We start from the raw sequence: 20,706 nt of genomic DNA, 5'->3' as shown, positions 1-20,706 counted from the left end.
TTGGGTGCGTGGGGGGGTTACTGGCTCCGCCCCTGACGAGGAGCTGACAAGGAGCCCCTTCGTGGTAACCCCGTGGAGCGCATGGTCTGGAGCTAATCGAGCCGGTGTGAGGACGCATCCTCCCCCGCTCCGCCGCCATCTCCTCTGTTGTTGTTGTAATTGTTGGGGAAGAAGATGGAAGGAGGTATGGGAAAGGTCCTAAACTCACTACTGATGCCATATAATCACATTCTGGTGCAACGAAGAGTCATAATTAATGGAGACGAGGCCTTAACTGACATAGAATAAGAATAACTAGGAAGATGTCCGAAAGTTGTCTACGTGTGGTGCGGTGGACCTGGGCACGACATTTAATGGGGGAATAAGGGGAAGGTCGGCTCTACTGATTGTTATTTACATGCAACGGGACTAGGGAATGGGGGATTGGGGAAAGTTGGGGAGTATTGGAGAAAATAGGGGAATATTTACAAGCGGATATGGAGGCCAAATTCCATATTCGCAACATTGCACCCTTCTCTACCCTCGGGGCGTCCCGACCCGATAAATTTTTACCTACTTTAGTGTGGCACGCAATGTAGTTCCCTCTACTATTAACTCTACCCTGAGTGCGACAGTTTTACAGATATTCACAAATGAGTAAATATGTCCCCCTGCGACGTTGCACCCTTCTCCTCACAGAAACACACCCACAGGATAACCGAATCCGGAAAGAATTCTCAAACTAAACATACAGCCGGTAGGGAGCATTATTTACAAGATTACGCTGATATCTACACTACGATCCAGGACCTGTTTTTGGAGGAACACATGCAGATGTTATGCATAGAGAGAGCGCGCTTGCCAACATCGATACACCAACCCACGAGTGCTCTGTGGCCGACGGCCTTTAATAACGTGCAGAGCACCCTTCCCGAGCATCAAAAGCACCACCCCACCACCAATCGGTGCAGTCACCATTGTTCATTGGAATAAAAATAAATGCGACAACCCCTAACCCTGCAGGTGTCTCTTGCTCTTCTTGTGGTGCACTTGGTGTCAACTAAAAGTGGTTCACCTGTATGGCATAGGTGCCACGTTGACCCATAGGTCCATCCCCGGGTGGTGCTTGGCCGCAAACGAACTGCGGTCCATTGTGGGTGGCCACAAACATTGCGGTCCATATGGTGTATCGATCCCGGCAGCAAACAGCGAAAGTGCAGGCCCACAACTGCGCAGCCAGCACCTCTCTCTCCTCTCTCTCTACCCCAAAGCCAGATCCTCAGAGGTGGGAGACAAAAGAAGAAACAAGTGAGTAAGGTGGTAAGGGCGCAAAAGTGCACGCAATATAAGGTAATGCACACTGGGGGCACATGGGAACCAGGTGAGACAGGTACGTTCCTATCGTACGCCCCCCCCCCCCCACCAGGTAACCTACATGGCCCCTCCCTTACCCCTTACTGTATCCACACAACACAACACTACCCATAAACATCTACTTTACAAATCAACAAACATCCCTACTGTCTTCCCCGTTCCTCCCATAAACCAAATTCGTCTTCTCCCCCTCCTAACCAATCAAATTTGCCATTTTCAACTCTCATCAAAATTTGCCATTTTCAACTCAACATCAAAATTTGCCATTACCAATTCATCATCAGTCCCTCCTAGGGAGGGAGAGATGGAATCACCCCAATGTCTCATCCACGTCGTGATGCGTCTCACAAATCCTCACAGGAATCTCATTTCCTGCACAAAACAAAGAAAACACAGGTGTGGAGTCATCATCATCACCACAGGCAAGTGGCTGCGTATGGTGCGACAGGTTCATCAATCCTAACTATTTCCTAAATGACTTTAACAACTTTACACTACCCGGGGTCTTCCTCCGGCCAAACCATTGGCCCTCTTACACTATGGGTTCTAAAAACCAATTCCCATTGGCCAAACTGTGGTGCTCTTCAATTTGGGGTCTCACTCCCCCGATTCATCTCCCGGTGCCCTCGTACAATTTCTGGGCTGCGACGTGTACCTCTCCCAGTGGGTCTACCCACCTGCACACCTCCACCACTGCAGTTGCCTCCGAGCTTACCTGCTCCTCACCCTAACCTAACTACCTGGGGAAGGCCCTCTGGCTCTCTCCCCACTCCGTGCCCTCTCTGGCACTGGGCTGCCCGATCCACACCCGGGATCCTCAGGCACCCACTCACAACTACCGGCTCCCAGAGCCCACCTGCGGCCTCACCTGGCCGACATCCTCACAGTGGTGGAGTGCCCAACCAACTACACACACTAACAGGCTACACGCCCAGCCATTTCCACAACACTAATGCACCCATTCACAACACCATTCTGCAACCGCACCACAAATGCCAATATCCAACCACAATTTACCTGTACCCTCTACCTAACACTTACACTACCCGCCCCGGGTACTCGTGAAAGGGGTCCACTCTTCCCCCATCCACACCTTCGCACCATGCACACCACTCCGTACCACTTACTCCAACTCTCTCCACACACCTGTACCTGCACACCTGTGCTCTCACACCTGGTGCCACCTGCACCCTTCTCTCCCCAAGCGCATTCGCGCTGATCCACACACTCATTACTCATACACTGCTCCACACACCTGTCCAGTTGCACACCTGTGCAATCACACCTGTTCAATTCTCACAAACACGGCATCATCTCAGCTAACTACTCCCTTCTGAAACTTGCGCTTCCCAGTCGTCCCTTTAAACTATTGCGCTCCCTCGTCATTATCATCCACACTAATCTACCTGCGTCCCCACTACAGGTATCAGTCACTAACTAAACTTAACGTCACCTAATGTCTTCTTCTAGGGCCCTACACACATATAACCTAACCCACCCGGGCTAGTTTTCACTGCCATACACCCCATAAGCTATTGCTCCTTTGCCCCCCTATATGGGAAGGATGGTGGTTTTGCCATCCCACCACATCGGGGGTCTCTCACTACCAATTTCGCTCGTCCAAATCCAACAATTCAAAAATTTTCCAATCACTGCCCATCATCTGCCAATCACTACTGCCAATCCTTTGCCAATCATCAAATTTTGTTTTTCTCTAATTTTGGGTCCAAAACACTAACCTCATCACCCAGTCTACTCACTAATGCCTCTCGGTGCGCCAATCCCTGTCCAAAGCCCGGCTGCGTAAAGCCAAGCAATGGATGCTGGTTGTTTTGTGCCAGCGGCTGGATACGTCCGGCACTCGGTGCAGGGACGGGGGCTTACCCGTGCCGAGATCCCACACACCACCTCGGCGTGGAGCCATCCAATGTCCCGATCTCGACCTGCCGGCACGTCTCAACAAAACGTGGTCGCCATAACGACCCTTCCTATCGGGCTGCCAGCTCCGCCTAGTGGAGCCTGGACGCGGCCGTTCACAGCGAGGCCTGGCACGCACCGAGGGCCTGCTTCGGCTAAAAGTCGCTCTAACCTCTAACCCGTGTAACGTCGATGCTTCACCTGGACGCTTACACCCCGCAGCCCGTTCCTTGCTCACACATCCAGCCGTGCCCATGCTCCTCGTACCTTTCCTTACACACCTCGGTACTCTCATTCCACTCACAGCCTTGGTCACACACCTGACCACCGAACACTTTGGCACACATTCGTTGGTCGCACACCTCACCAATACACCGCTTCGCGCCCCCTCCTCGGTCACCTCCTCTGTGACAATCACAGGTGTGCCCTCATTCGCACACCCAACCACGTGCCTCACCACCAACTCCAGCGTGCATTCCCACTCACGCTCTACCATTCCAGGTGTACATCCTTCCATCCCAGGTGTACATCCTCGCTCACCTGTCGCAACTAACTCACGCTCCATGTCACTCTCACTACTTTCACCTCCATTCCTGACAGCGCACTCACCCTTACTCTTGACAGCGCACTCTTTCCTCGTACACCTGCCCGTCACACACCTTTCTCGCGCACACTCTCCCGTTACACCCTCTGTAACCCTCACCACAGGTGGACACTCTTCCTTACTTCTGACAGCGCACTCTTTCCTCATGCACCTGTCCGTCACACACCTTTCTCGCGCACACTCTCCCGTTACACCCTCTGTAACACTCACCACAGGTGGACACTCTTCCTTACTTCTGACAGCGCACTCTTTCCTCATGCACCTGTCCGTCACACACCTTTCTCGCGCACACTCTTGCGCACACTCTCCCGTCACACCCTCTGTAACACTCACCACACCGCGCTCCCATGTGCTTCCTCGCACCCGCGCTACGACCGACTCACTCTCGCCAGCACCCTCACTCCTTGGCACGCACTTTTTCCTCACACACCCCAGAGTCGGACTTTCTTGCACACCTCCATTTTCGCACACCAGACCTGTCGCACACTTCACCAACGGCCTCTCACGAACACCCGGGTCCATCTCGACCCCCAAGCTCCTTAAATCCCCTGGCGCATCATACGCACGACCATATTGGTCACCACTTACACCGGGTCCTCTTCCTCTTCGCTTCTCCTCCATCACCTGCGAATCCCTCATCCGGTTAATGAGCACATCATCACGATCCAAGCACAGACTTTGGACCAATTCTTTTATCTCCTCTTTTATCTCTTTCTTATCCCCTCTCCGTCGCTTCTTAATTTCGCTCATCCCTTCTTCCACTTCTTCTAATTTGTGCTTCACCTCTTTTATTCCCCGGTACGTCTCCTCCAGCTCGTCCTCCAAGGCTACCTTGACCGTTTCCATGTGCGTCCTCACCTGCCGGTCCTTCGTCTCCATAACCTCTATCACCTCGTCCAGCCTCGTTGTCAGTCCCTCACGTACCATCTGACATTCCCTCTTTGTCGCTATCAAGTCATTTTTTATGTCGTTTTGTGTCGCTTTTAAACCTCCTAATACCGCAGTGTTCCTTTGAACCTGCTCCACTAACTCCGTTTGTCCCACCGTCAGCTGCTCCACCTCCTGCGTCAGGTCCTCTATGCCCCCTTGTAACTTTACAGTCCCCTTTCTCACCTCCTTTTCCATGTGCTCCTCACAGTGCCTCACCTCCTCGCGCACTCCTCCGACCTCCTCACTCACTCCTCTTCTGATCTCCTCTCCCATCACTTGCATCTCCTGCCCAGATGCCACCCTCATCTGCTCCATTTCCTCCCTGTGAGCATCCAGTTTGGTTTCTACCCCCATTCTGACCCCCTCTATCTGCTGCTCCATTTGTTTAACTTCCCTTTCCGCTTGGTCCCTCATGTCCCTCAATTTGCCTTCCATACTGTTTTCTAACCCCTCTAACCCATTTTTCACTCCCTCTATTTGATTCTCTTGAGCGGCCATTCTGTTTTCTACCCCCGTTAACCCATTTTTCACTTCTTTTATCCCGTTGTCTAACCCCTCAAAATTATTGTCTAACTTCCCAATTTTCTTGTCTAACTCCTCAAAATTATTGTCTAACTTCCCAATTTTCTTGTCTAACTCCTCAAAATTATTGTCTAACTTCTCACCGGTACCCCTCATTTGGCCCTCTAATCGCCCACTATCAACCCTCATTTGCTCACCCAATCGCTCAATCTGGCTTCCCATACTCATCTGTACAGCTGCCTGTAGCTGCGCAATGAGGGCCTGCATGTCAATCGGCTGCATGTTAAAGCCCGCTGATACAGCCGGCTCGGCTACCGCACGCTCGTGCGAGGCGCCTTTTTGCGCGCCCGCTACTTCGTGCGTGACGGCGCTATTTTGCGAACCTGCCGCCCTCACTGCTTCGCTCTCCTCTTGTCCCTCAATTTGGTCCTGGATCGACCCTACCTCACTCTCCTTTACCGGACCCCAGCCGTCTTGATCCGCCATAGCGCGACTTGCAAAATTCGAGTTTCGTAAAACAAAACAAATTTCGGCCGCTCCAAATTTTGACCAAATTTTTTTTTTTTTCTCTATTCGTTTTTTTTTTTTCAAAATTTGGTCGGGCCTCGAATCTCACTCCCGACACCAATTGTTACAGACACGACTTTGATGTTAAAGTGGGCCGAGCGGAATGGCCGTCGTGTCCGCACAAATTACCCGACTATACTCGACGTTGACGAAGTCGCGCGATGCTGGCTCAATAAGGAAAAGAAGACACCCGGCTGGATTACAATAACACAATACGACACCAATGTTTCAATTCTCAAGTATATTCGTACGGAAAAGGTTAGATTACAGGGGCTAGAGGTATATTACAGGAAGACAGGCACTTAGACACACTCTTATATTAACCCCGGACAGACGACAGACACACGGGACAACGGCTGACTCACACGGGGGTTTGATGGCTAGGAAAGGCAGGATCGATGGCTCCAGGTCCTCCTGGGCTCGGGGCAGGGTACAGTACGGTCCGGTCCGGTCCAAAGATGCGGAAGGTTGCACAGCGCTCGAGGTGGTAACGTTCTTTCACAGGCGGGTTCTCTTCCTCTCAGCGGTCGTAGGCAACGTTCTTTCTCCAGCTAGGGGCGCATCTCACGTCACATCCGGCGCGTGGCCGCGTATATCCGGCGGGGAGTGACACGCCCTCGGCTCGTTAGCTCCGCCTCGTGGAATCGGCACGTTGCTTCTCATTGGGTGCGTGGGGGGGTTACTGGCTCCGCCCCTGACGAGGAGCTGACAAGGAGCCCCTTCGTGGTAACCCCGTGGAGCGCATGGTCTGGAGCTAATCGAGCCGGTGTGAGGACGCATCCTCCCCCGCTCCGCCGCCATCTCCTCTGTTGTTGTTGTAATTGTTGGGGAAGAAGATGGAAGGAGGTATGGGAAAGGTCCTAAACTCACTACTGATGCCATATAATCACATTCTGGTGCAACGAAGAGTCATAATTAATGGAGACGAGGCCTTAACTGACATAGAATAAGAATAACTAGGAAGATGTCCGAAAGTTGTCTACGTGTGGTGCGGTGGACCTGGGCACGACATTTAATGGGGGAATAAGGGGAAGGTCGGCTCTACTGATTGTTATTTACATGCAACGGGACTAGGGAATGGGGGATTGGGGAAAGTTGGGGAGTATTGGAGAAAATAGGGGAATATTTACAAGCGGATATGGAGGCCAAATTCCATATTCGCAACAATATAATATATAAGGATGGCACCAACAGAGAGCGAGCACCATCAAACTGGCACATACGTATTTAATAGATGATAAATACAAGTACACCAGGAGTACACCAAGTACAGCAGGAGTACACCAAGTACAGCAGGAGTACACCAGGAGTACACCAAGTACACCAGGAGTACACCAAGTGCACCAGGAGTACACCAAGTACACCAGGAATACACCCAGTACACCAGGAGTACACCAAGTACACCAGGAGTACACCCAGTACACCAAGTACACCAGGAGTACACCAAGTGCACCAGGAGTACACCAAGTACACCAGGAATACACCCAGTACACCAGGAGTACACCAAGTACACCAGGAGTACACCCAGTACACCAGGAGTACACCAAGTACACCAGGAGTACACCCAGTACACCAGGAGTACACCAAGTACACCAGGAATACACCCAGTACACCAGGAGTACACCAAGTACACCAGGAGTACACCAGGAGTACACCAAGTGCACCAGGAGTACACCAAGTACACCAGGAATACACCCAGTACACCAGGAGCACACCAAGTACACCAGGAGTACACCCAGTACACCAGGAGCACACCAAGAACACCAGGAGTACACCAAGTGCACCAGGAGTACACCAAGTACACCAGGAATACACCCAGTACACCAGGAGTACACCAAGTACACCAGGAGTACACCAAGTACACCAGGAATACACCCAGTACACCAGGAGTACACCAAGTACACCAGGAGTACACCCAGTACACCAGGAGTACACCAAGTACACCAGGAGTACACCAAGTACACCAGGAGTACACCAAGTACACCAGGAGTACACCAAGTGCACCAGGAGCCATGAGCCGGCACAACAAAGGGAGCTTTGGAATTGTGGGGAAAGCAAAGACCGAAACCTTAAAGTACAAACCGTAAATGGGAGTAAGTGGGCAGGAAGATGATGTCACAACTCGCAATGAACCAGGGCAGCAGCGGAAAGTGGAACCCTGTGAGCCACTCGTGGTTGGTGGTGGTACACCGTATGCAGCAGCGGAAGGTGGAACCCTGTGGGCCACTCGTGGTTGGTGGTGGTACACCGCATGCAGCAGCGGAAAGTGGAACCCTGTGGGCCACTCGTGGTTGGTGGTGGTACACCGCATGCAGCAGCGGAAAGTGGAACCCTGTGGGCCACTCGTGGTTGGTGGTGGTACACCGCATGCAGCAGCGGAAAGTGGAACCCTGTGGGCCACTCGTGGTTGGTGGTGGTACACCGCATGCAGCAGCGGAAGGTGGAACCCTGTGGGCCACTCGTGGTTGGTGGTGGTACACCGCATGCAGCAGCGGAAAGTGGAACCCTGTGGGCCACTCGTGGTTGGTGGTGGTACACCGCATGCAGAAGTTGCCACGAACCGTCAACAATGGTGTCCCCTTCCCTCCCAGGCCGCTGCTATGTCTCCACGTACCTTCGTCACACCGTACTGTGGGTAACCTCATCACACCGTAATTCAGGTACCCTCGTCACACCGTCCAAGCAATACCTTCCTCACACCGTAATGCAGGTAACCTCGTCACACCGTACAACCAATACCTTCCTCACACCGTAATGCAGGTAACCTCGTCACACCGTACAACCAATACCTTCCTCACACCGTAATGCAGGTAACCTCGTCACACCGTACAACCAATACCTTCCTCACACCATAATCAATGCAGGTAACCTCGTCACACCGTACAACCAATACCTTCCTCACACTATAATCAATGCAGGTAACCTCGTCACACCGTACAACCAATACCTTCCTCACACCATAATCAATGCAGGTAACCTCGTCACACCGTACAACCAATACCTTCCTCACACCATAATCAATGCAGGTAATCTCCTCACACCATACCACCTATACCTAGTAAAAGGCACCAACTGGTTGCACTTGAGAATCACCCTGCGCTTGTCCACTGATTGACTGCCTGACTTCAACTGACCATGCTCCCAAATGAGCACTCCCACAGCAAGCCTTTTGATAGGCCATGCTCCCAAGTGAGCACTCCCACAGCAAGCCTTTTGATAGGCCATGCTCCCAAGTGAGCACTCCCATAGCAAGCCTTTTGATAGGCCATGCTCCCAAGTGAGCACTCCCACACAAGCCTTTTGATAGGCCATGCTCCCAAATGAGCACTCCCACACAAGCCTTTTGATAGGCCATGCTCCCAAATGAGCACTCCCACACAAGCCTTTTGATAGGCCATGCTCCCAAGTGAGCGCACCCACAGCAAGCCTTTTGATAGGCCATGCTCAAAAGGCATAAACATGTTCACACTTATTCCACACACATGTTCACACTTATTCCACACACATGTTCACACTTATTCCGCACACATGTTCACACTTATTCCGCACACATGTTCACATATTCCACACACATGTTCACACTTATTCCACACACATGTTCACACTTATTCCACACACATGTTCACACTTATTCCACACACATGTTCACACTTATTCCACACACATGTTCACACTTATTCCACACACATGTTCACACTTATTCCACACACATGTTCACACTTATTCCACACACATGTTCACACTTATTCCACACACATGTTCACACTTATTCCGCACACATGTTCACACTTATTCCGCACACATGTTCACACTTATTCCGCACACATGTTCACACTTATTCCGCACACATGTTCACACTTATTCCGCACACATGTTCACACTTATTCCGCACACATGTTCACACTTATTCCGCACACATGTTCACACTTATTCCACACACATGTTCACACTTATTCCACACACATGTTCACACTTATTCCACACACATGTTCACACTTATTCCACACACATGTTCACACTTATTCCACACACATGTTCACACTTATTCCACACCCATGTTCACACTTATTCCACACACATGTTCACACTTATTCCACACACATGTTCACACTTATTCCACACACATGTTCACACTTATTCCACACACATGTTCACACTTATTCCACACACATGTTCACACTTATTCCACACACATGTTCACACTTATTCCACACACATGTTCACACTTATTCCACACACATGTTCATGCTTATTCCGCACACATGTTCACACTTATTCCACACACGTGTTTTCTGCTACAAGGAATCCGTGAACTTGTAGCAACGGTAGAAATTGGAAGGAGTGGGGATAGATGGGGAACACAAACTCATGAGACAACTGTGCGGAGGTCTCTCTAATTAGTAGACTGCATGCGTGTATCCACACAGTAGAGCATGAAGACAGGGGCCACATAGTACAGGGGGGGAGAGGGGTCGGGGGGGAGAGGGGACGGGGGTGGGGGGTTGCCTTCACAAAACACATATAGCAAAACACATATAGCACAACACAAGGCAATACAAAATGGTGGCGAGCAGTACCCCTCAGATGCTGGGGCAATAAATGTATTTGGACAAACTTTGGGGAAGCAATGCCACAGGTGGGAGAAGAGGTACAAAGCAATACAGGTGGGCAGATGTTGCTGATTTTTGGAATGCTAACAAGCAAGAGGGGTTACCAGGAGATAGTATTTCAACTGGATAGGTTTTTGAGGGGCAGAGGGTGCAAGACTAAATGAAATGCAACAGAAAACTAGATGGTATTCATAGAATACTTACCCTGCGCAGTCAACTTGTTGCGAGCCAACTCTTCTGTTTTTGAACATTTTTTTTTGATCCAATATGGCTGCCAGACCACGTGAGCGATGACATCATAAATTTATATTCTCTAAATAATTGTTGCATAGATCACGCTCAATAAATTTCAAACTGATCAGACGAAGCGTTGTCCCTGTTGAATTATGACGTAATAATTATGGCATCAATGACGTTATTGTTAACAACACCTATTCCCCAAATGGAGTTCTTTACAATGAACCATGTTTCAATTTTTTCCATGCAGCGGTTTTGGAGATATAGAGGTGCAACATTTTTCGGTTTTTCCAAGATGGCGCCTGTAACACATGACCTATGAGGTCATGATTATCATTAAAATATTCTAAAGGAGGAGGTGCTCCGATGGTGAAAATTTCGTGTCCATCAGACCAACAGTTGCTGAATTTTTTTTTAATAATCACTTAAGTGTTGTACTTCTCGAATTATGACGGTGACATCATCATTAAAATATCTTATTCCCCATGGGGAGTAGTTGACAATGAGCCAGGTCTCAATTTTTTCCATGGAGTGGATTCAGAGATACAGACTTGGCATTTAATATGGAATAGTTTTTTTTGTGGGGGTGAACTTACTTTTCAAGATGACTTAGAACCAAACGTTCATTGGAATTATGTTGAAATTATTCTAGATTTTGTTGATGTGACCTTCAAAAGAAACAAAAACCACATTTGACATTTCGAAACAAATAAATTGATCCTTGAAAGTGATGTAAACTGATATCGAACTCAATTCATGGACAGTACTGTGTTAAACTTCTGTGCGTTTTCCAGAAGTATCTCTTTATTTTGCACATTAGCCAAATTTTTTTTAACAAAAACAAAAGTGAAATTACGACTGGGATTACGGACAGTAAAATTACAGTTCAGTACTTCGTGTAACCCCCACGAGCATTCAGGAGAGCATGTACACGTTGAGGCATGCTGTTCACGAGATTTGCCAAGGTTTGGACAGGAATCGCTTGCCATGCAGTGACAATAGCCTGCTGCAATTCACGCACAGAGGTCGGCTGCTGGTCCAAGTGGTCGATTTGACGCGTTAATTCTGCCCACAGGTTCTCTATCGGATTCATATCCGGGGACGTGGCAGGCCACTCCATATGCTCTACACCACGGTCAGCAAGAAAGTGTTGGATCATGTGAGCACGATGAGGCCGTGCATTGTCATCTTGGAAGACAAAGTTTCCTCGAAAGGCTGCACGAGCAAATGGAAGCAATGTTTCTTCCAGAATGGCCCTGTACTTGAACTGGTTCAGGTTTCCATTCAGAACAACCAGGTCAGTTTTGCCCCCTGCATGAAAAGCAGCCTAAACGGTCACCCCACCACCTCCAGCTTGGACTCTTGGCACTATACAATCTTTGTTGTAGGCTTCATGCACTTGTCTGCGCACTCGGACGTGACCATCTTGATGATAGACCAGAAATCTAGACTCGTCACTGAAGATCACGTGATTCCAGTGTCCTGGCTGCCATTGACGGTGTTCTCTGGCCCACTGCAATTGGCGCTGGCGGTGTTGTCTGGTCAGGCGTGGCTTTCTCAGGGGACGCCTGGCACGATAGCCTGCTTGAACCAGTCGTTGGTTGACTAGCCTTCTGGATACAGGCACATTTGTCAGTTGCTGCCACTCAGCCCTAAGCCGATTAGCTGACTTGGTACGGCCATTGCGGACTAACCGGTGCAGCTGGCGATCATCCCTCCTTGTGGTTCTGCGGGGACGTCCTGGCCTCGGTATTGGAGTAGGGATACCCCTCTGAACATTTCGTTTCAGGATCTTTGACACCTGACCTGGAGTGATGCCATACTGCCGAGCAATAGCACGGTTTCATGCCGTAATTTCGTAAAGCCACCACTCCATGACAAACAGCATTGTCGAGTTGACGGACCATCTCCAGAGGAAGCGGCAATAACTTTTGGAGACGTGCAGCAGTTGTTTTCCAATAATACAGAACGCAACAACCCTTGTATACCCGACTGTGAATCCAATCATCAAATGCACCTGTCCGTACATTTTGCCACGCCACCTGTGCTATAATCCTGTTGTTGACTTCTTGCTGCGACAGACAATCAGTGACATGGTTCTTTTAACAAATAAATCACCAAAGTGTAAAAGAAACTCACCAGATTGATATACTGAGTTAAGAAAGTAAACCCAAGTCAAGAAAAAAAAAAAAATTCCATATTAAATGCCAAGTCTGTATAAAGGTGTGAAGTTTTTCCAAGATGGTGCCTGTACCACGTGACCTATGACGTCATAATAATCATTAAAATATTCTACAGGAGGAGGCCTTCCTATGGTGAAAATTTCATGTCAATCGGACCAACGGTTGCCGAGAAAATGATTTTTTAAAATTGCTGACATGTACGGCACTTGTACTGTACTGTACTGTGAAATGTACTGCTTCCGGTCCCTCGAGCGACGGGGCTTGCTTTGATCTCTCCACGGCATCAAAGTTTGAGTGTTTTCCCGTTTGTTTCGTTGTCAAATTTCCGCTGCGTATTTTGTTGTGTATGTGTTATTGTGTGTTTCTATTTGGTTTTGGTTTTGTAGTTGTTGCAAATTTGTGTGTAATCAGTCGTTTCTTTGTCCGCGCCTCGTGCGGCCTGGTGTCTCGTGCGGCCTCCTCGTCTCGACTTGTGCCCCGCCCCCTATATTCTCGTTTGTTCTTTCACCTCTGCTCCTGCTTTCTCAAATCCACTTTCTCACTTAGAGACTTTTCCCGGATTGTTTTCATGGTTTTGTTTAAATATTTATTTAAATATGTTTAAACCGCAGCGGTGATCCCGCCCCCCCCCCCCACCCCCCCAGGATTTCCATGTTTTAAACGTTTCCCAGTGTGTACCCTGGATAAGAATAGGTACGCCGTATCCCTGCGTGTCGTAGGAGGCGACTAAGAGGGTTGGCGTCAGGAAGGGCATCCGGCCATAAAAAAACATTGCCTCAAAAAGAGAACCATGACAATTACAACTACATGTGGGCAGGGTACAGCCCGAAGTGGAGATCGGTTTCTGAGGTTTGGAACATGGAATGTAGGGACAATGACAGGGAGATCAGGAGAAGTGGTGGAAGTATTGGTCAGAAGAAGAGTGGACATATGTTGTGTGCAAGAGACGAGATGGAAGGGAAGTGGTGTGAGAATGGTGAAGGGTAGGCAGGGACAGAAATACAAGTTTGTGTGGCAAGGGTGCCCGGAAGGCGTGCATGGTGTTGGTGTCCTGTTTTCTGAGGAGTTTGTAGACAGTGTGGTGAGTGTGACTAGAGTGAGTGATAGGTTGATGATGGTGAAAATGATGATTGGAAAGCTCTTGGTGAACGTCATCTCGGGATATGCTCCGCAGGTTGGTCGGAGCGATGAAGAGGACAAGTTCTGGTGTGCGATAGAGAAGCTGATGGAAAACGTGAAAGATGAGGAAGTTGTTGTGGTAGGAGGAGACCTAAATGGACATGTGGGAAGGAGTATGGATGGTTTTGACGGAGTTCATGGGGGTTACGGATATGGTGTGAGAAATGGAGAAGGTGAAAGGATTTTGGAGTTTGCTGATGGAGCTGATTTGTTGATTTGTAATACTCAGTTCCAGAAAGAGGATAATAAGCTTGTTACATACACGTCAGGTGGGTCGACGACAACCGTTGACTACCTGATGGTGCGTAGGCGAGATAGGGGGCACCTCCGAGACACAAAGGTGATCCCGGGGGAGGAGGCTGTTTCACAGCACCACTTGGTTGTCTGCGACGTCAGGGTGAAAGGTGCGAGGAGAGCTCGGCGGGTGAAGTACCAAACGAGAATGAAGGTGTGGAGGTTGAAAGAGGTGACAGTAAGGGAGGCATTAAAAGAGAGGCTGAGTAGGGTCAAGGATGATGTGGTTGAGCTTGAAAGTGGTTGGATGTCAATGAAAGCTAGTCTTTTGGGAGCCGTTGGTGAGGTATGTGGATGGACAAAAGGACCACCGAGGCACTCGGAAACATGGTGGTGGGATGATGAAGTTGGAAAGAGGATTGACGAGAAGAGGAAGAAGTTCAAGGAGTGGCAGAAGGCGAAGGGTACGGGAGCAGAAACAGCAGAGCATGAAAGTTATAAGGCAGCCAGGAAGGCTGCAAAGAAAGAGGTAGCAAAGGCGCAGGAGGCATGTAGGAAAATGTTCGGAGAACACTTGGATTCGGAAGAGGGTCAGAAAGCAGTATTCAGGATTGCAAAGCAGATAGCGAAAGAGAGGTGTGATGTGATGGGGGTGAGCTGCTTGAAGGATGAAGTGGGACAAATCGTTGTCGACCCAGATGGAATTAAAGGAAGATGGAAAAGATATATGGAAATGCTGTTGAATACAGAGAATGAATGGGATGGCAACATAGAGAGTAACCCAGTTTTAGGACCGGCAGAGAAGATAACTGAGAAGGAAGTTGAGGAAGCGATAAAAGCAATGAAGGGTAGAAAAGCGGGAGGGCCGACGGGAATTGTGGGAGATATGTTGAAGGCAGCAGGAAGTTGGGGTGTGAAGAGAATGACAGAGATCTGTAATCTGGTGGTGAAAGAAGGCCGCATTCCAGTGGATTGGGAACTGAGTACCCTCGTCCCTCTATACAAGGGGAAAGGTGACCCTCTGGAGTGTGGCTCATACCGAGCGATAAAGTTATTGGAGCATGGAATGAAGGTATTGGAAAGGGTGTTGGAGAGGAGGATAAGGAAGAAAGTGAAGATCGACGAAATGCAGTTTGGATTTATGCCAGGAAGAGGAACGACAGACGCACTTTTCATTGTGAGGCAGTTGCAGGAGAAGTACATGGAGAAGAGGAAGAAGTTGTTTCTTGGGTTTGTTGATCTGGAGAAAGCATTCGATCGGGTTCCACGCAAAGTATTGACATGGGCATTGAGGAAGTTAGGAGTGGAGGAATGGTTGATCAGAGTAGTGATGGCAATGTACAAAAGAGCGCGCACAGCTGTAAGGACAAAGGACGGGAACAGTGGTGAGTTTGAGGTGAAGGTGGGAGTGCATCAGGGGTCGGTACTAAGTCCACTACTATTTGTAGCTGTGATGGAGGTGCTGGCTCAGAACGTAAAGGAGGGTTTACCGTGGGAGTTGTTGTATGCAGATGATCTGGTGTTGATTGCGGAAAGTATGGATGGACTGAAGGAAAAGATGAACACGTGGAAGGAATGTATGGAGACAAAAGGTCTGAAGGTGAATATCGGAAAGACGAAGGTGATGGCAAGTGGTAAAGCATGTGGTGAGGTGGAAAGAACTGGGAAGTGGCCCTGTGCTGTGTGTAGGAAGGGTGTCGGAGTGAACTCCATTCAGTGTACAATGTGCGCTGAGTGGGTTCATCAAAAATGTAGTGGTCTGAGAGGGTCATTAACCAGTGTGGCAGCTACATTCAAATGTAAGGTGTGCACAGAGGGAGCTGCAGATGGAGGAAATGTTGAGTTGGATCTTGGAGACGGCGTGAAGCTGGAAGGTGTGAAAACATTTTGCTACCTCAGAGACATGCTGAATGGAGAAGGTGGATCGGACTCGGCAACGGTTGCTCGAGTGAGATGTGCATGGAAGAAGTTTCGGGAATTGAGTGGCGTGCTGATGATGAGGGGAGTGTCGTTGAAGCTGAAGGGAAAGGTGTATGCTGCATGTGTGAGAAGTGTTATGATTTATGGGAGCGAGACATGGTTAATGAACGTAGAGCAGCAACAAAGGTTGGAAAGGGTGGAAATGCGAATGGTTCGACGGATGTGCGCAGTATCGTTGAGAGAGAGGAAGACAAATGATGAATTGCGAAAGATGATGGGAATAGAGCCTGTGATTGATGCTGTGAAGAGGAACAGGTTGAGATGGTTTGGTCATGTGTTGAGGAAGGATGAAAGTGACTGGTTGAGAAGAGTGATGGAAATGAATGTAGAAGGAAGTAGAAGACGGGGAAGACCGAGAAAGACTTGGCTAAAGATGGTGGAAGAAGAAATGCGGGCAAGGGGGTTAACAAGGAGAGATGCAGAAAATAGGGCAAAATGGAGAAGATTGTCATGGGGACCGCAAGGCTAACCCCCGCTCTAGCAGGGAAAATGGCCTTTTAAAATGCATGTTGTTGTTGTTTGCTGACATGTACGGCACACGGCACACGTACATAAGCAACTGAATGCTTCACCCCGCTTTTTGCTTCGCGAGCGCAGGGTAACTAGAATGGCACTCTTCCATCTCAAGTATCAGAATTTTACCTGACATGACCTCTCACCTTTGACCTCTGGATGCTGACATCTAATCAGTTCATCTCTGCATCATAATAGCCGGCGAAGCCGGTGTTGTGAATGAATGCGTATTATGTTGAAAAGCCAGATTTTGCTGAATCCTTTGAGAATTTCGAAGCTTTGACGCACCAAATCGCTCCATGGAGGCCGCCATCTTGCGGATGCGGAAGTATGCATAAAAAATTTCGAAAAAGTTCAATAGAGACTTTGGCTTCGCCGGCTCATTGCGGCTTTGCAGTAGGGTCATATTATATACATACATACGGTATACCAAGTTTGGTCCAAATCCCATCACTCGTTCACAAGTTAATACAGCAACACAATTTTTACCTAACGGGACCTACCTCCGCCCTCTTAACCCCACAATCGAATCTGTTTATTACAGGTCTGTATAATGATGTAAACGAAACGGTAAACGAATATAGATAAATGGATTTCATCGTGGGGTTAAAATCCGTTTATTTATCCCGCAGCATTATACATACCTGTACCAAGTATGACTTTGATCCCTTCAGCCGTTCTCAAGTTATCACAGTAACGAAAACCTATCACGGACGGACAACCTGAAAACGTAATACCTCCAGCAACTTCGACTGCGGAGGTATAAAAAAAGAGGTAGACGGAGATTGAACCCCAGAGCATGTCGGAGTGAGGTGGGAAGTATGATGGGTGGGCTCCCATCATACAAGGTAACACTATTCTACTATTAATAAATTAATACTTTGTAATCCGAAAGGAATACCAATTTTTTATATTTAATAAATTAATACTTTGTAAGCCGAAAGGAATACCAATTTTTTTTATTTAATAAATTAATACTTTGTAAGCCGAAAGGAATACCGATATTTTATAGTTAATAAATTAATACTTTGGAAGCCGAAAGGAATACCAATATTTTATAGTTAATAAATTAATACTTTGTAAGCCGAAAGGAATACCGATATTTTATAGTTAATAAATTAATACTTTGTAAGCCGAAAGGAACACCGATATTTTATAGTTAATAAATTAATACTTTGTAAGCCGAAAAGAATACCGATATTTTATAGTTAATAAATTAATACTTTGTAAGCCGAAAGTAATACCAATATTTTATAGTTAATAAATTAATACTTTGTAAGCCGAAAGGAATACCGATATATTATAGTTAATAAATGAATACTTTGTAAGCCCAAAGGAATACCAATATTTTATAGTTAATAAATTAACACTTGGTAAGCCAAAAGGAATACCGATATTTTATAGTTAATAAATTAATACTTTGTAAGCCGAAAGGAATACCGATATTTTATAGTTAATAAATTAATACTTTGTAAGCCGAAAGGAATACCAATATTTTATAGTTAATAAATTAACACTTTGTAAGCCGAAAGGAATACCGATATTTTATAGTTAATAAATTAATACTTTGTAAGCCGAAAGGAATACCAATATTTTATAGTTAATAAATTAATACTTTGTAAGCCGAAAGGAATACCGATATTTTATAGTTAATAAATTAATACTTTGTAAGCCGAAAGGAATACCGATATTTTATAGTTAATAAATTAATACTTTGTAAGCCGAAAGGAATACCGATATTTTATCGTTAATAAATTAATGGAGAGAGAGGAGAAAGGGAAATGTATAGTTATGAATTTTGGGGTAGAGTGATATATAGATTCAGGTAGATCTGCATAGGTAGATGATCTGATGATTGGGGGTAGGAAGAACCATTTTGATGTACATCAGTGGAGGACCTGTTTAGCCCGGATGTCGGATTAAGTGTATATTTGTGGTCATACAAGGATGGCCTTGTGTTAACTAGAGTAGGGATTATGTTAATTCCCCTGTGCGTGAGACCTTGTGATTTATCCATTGCACCAACATGGTGATAAAACATTGCTCAGGCAGGCTGAGGCCATGCCCACCTCGTGACGGATTGGTTGAGGGGGTTTGATGGGGAGATCACACCAATGAAAGGCCAGAGTAAGGAAGGACTTGTGATTGGCCAGGGGCAGAGCAAGGAGCGACCCGCTGATTGGTGGAAGGAAGCGACGGACTGATTGGCCACCGACCGATGGCATGAGGAGGAGAGTGCAAAGCGCTCGGCCAATGGTGAAGGACTGACGTGGGAAGAACATTCTAGAGGTCGAGAGGCGACGGACTGATTGGAAGGGAGGACCGATGACGTCGAGACACAGGACGTACAAACCACGGCTGGCTGGCATTTTCCTCTCTCGTTTTGGATCCCTTCGTGGCCGGACCTCATTCCCTACTGCCCTCGTGATTCCTCTACCTCGACCGCTTGCCCCACTCGATCACCTCTGCATCGACTCCAGCTGACGGTGTTCCTTTGACGAGTGAAGAGCGGGGTCTTATCAATGCGGCTGGGAGACAAGCTGCACGCCTGCCGCTCGAGACGGACGGTGGGGCCTGCATAGCGTGCACGCGCGCCAAGGACGTGCGGTCGTTCCCGCCAACAGCCTGGGACGGCGCCATTGCTGAGGAGAACGCCATCCATTTCCGCTGGTTGAGCAAAGCCCCCCCACACGCACACACACACACGGCATTTTTATTTTCATATATTCTCCCTGCGTCTGTGGTGTGGGGACGTCCCAATTTAGGACATTATTTAGTTATCGCGCGTTTTATTTTGTATTATCGGCATCCGTGGCAATAAAGCCCTGTATTATTTTTCCCTGTATATTTTAAACCCGTTCCTGTTTGAGTTACTTTTTGCAGGGTTGAAGACTGCTTGGCGGATCGCGTCAGGTAAAAGCTTCCAGCTGCTTCTTTAGTCAGGTTCACTATGTTTTTTCGTTCAAAATTTTGGTATATCAGCAAAACTATACATTTTTGGAATATTCAGAGCATGAGGAATCCAAAAATTAATGTTTACATTTGCGTAGACACCTTTGCGAAAATGACACTCAGGACAGTGATGAAGATCTGTAAAAGCATATTCCTGAACGGTATAGACCTCGTAGATCCTGTGTATCGGACTTATAGTTCAATCTGATACTTCCTATAACAACCTATAACAACCTATAACTTCCTATAACAACCTATAACTTCAAAGGACTTGCAATATCATGTATTATGTAATAGTTATATCACAAATATAAAGACAATGGTTTTCAATTACCTTTGTTTGTTGCTTTTCTATAATCCTGAGCACTATTTTGAGGCCTTTATTGGATTCCTTGACCCAGAAAACATAGGATTAGCATATTTAATTAAGTCTCTAGGTTGACTAGAAGCCGAGATCGCGCAAAATATGTATTTTATGGCGGCCATTTTCAAAATCCAAAATGGCGGCCATGCAGGTGTCTGTGCAAATGCCAACATTGATTTTCAGATTCTCCATGCTCTGAAGATTCCAAAAATGTACAGGTTTGCTAATCCCAAAATTTTGAAAGAAATTATATTTGTTAACATAGTGAACCTGACTACTTTTTCTTTCTTCCTCCCGCGCGTGTATAGTAAAATCCGCATATTTGAACTGAACACCTCTGGAGTTAAAGCTGGCTTTGGCTATCCGTGATTTCCCGGTCTTCACCGAGGGGAAGCACACGACAGTATAGACAACTCCAGTAAGACACCACGAGCTATTATAGAATGACGACATGTTGGCTTGAGATTAGTTCGGCGTCTGATGCTAAGAGAAAGATTGAAGGGTTGGTTCCCTTCTTCAAAGCAAGCATGAAGTGCCTGCTCAGAGATATTGCAACTACCC

The 20,706-nt window shown here is 47.5% G+C and overlaps 1 protein-coding gene across 4 annotated transcripts in view; it reads left to right on the top strand.

Annotated features, from left to right (window-relative positions):
* Window positions 1–20,706, top strand: part of LOC137424391 (serine/threonine-protein kinase PAK 3) — a 110,695-nt gene that overhangs the window by 82,954 nt on the left and 7,035 nt on the right. The gene's annotated exons all lie outside the window — the stretch shown is intronic.

This window comes from Myxine glutinosa, chromosome 4 (genome assembly GCF_964187855.1).
Source record: "Myxine glutinosa chromosome 4, kmMyxGlut1.1, whole genome shotgun sequence".
Taxonomy (NCBI): domain Eukaryota; kingdom Metazoa; phylum Chordata; class Myxini; order Myxiniformes; family Myxinidae; genus Myxine; species Myxine glutinosa.
The sequence above is the reverse complement of the archived record's forward strand: the minus strand, read 5'-3'. Positions and strand labels throughout refer to the sequence as shown.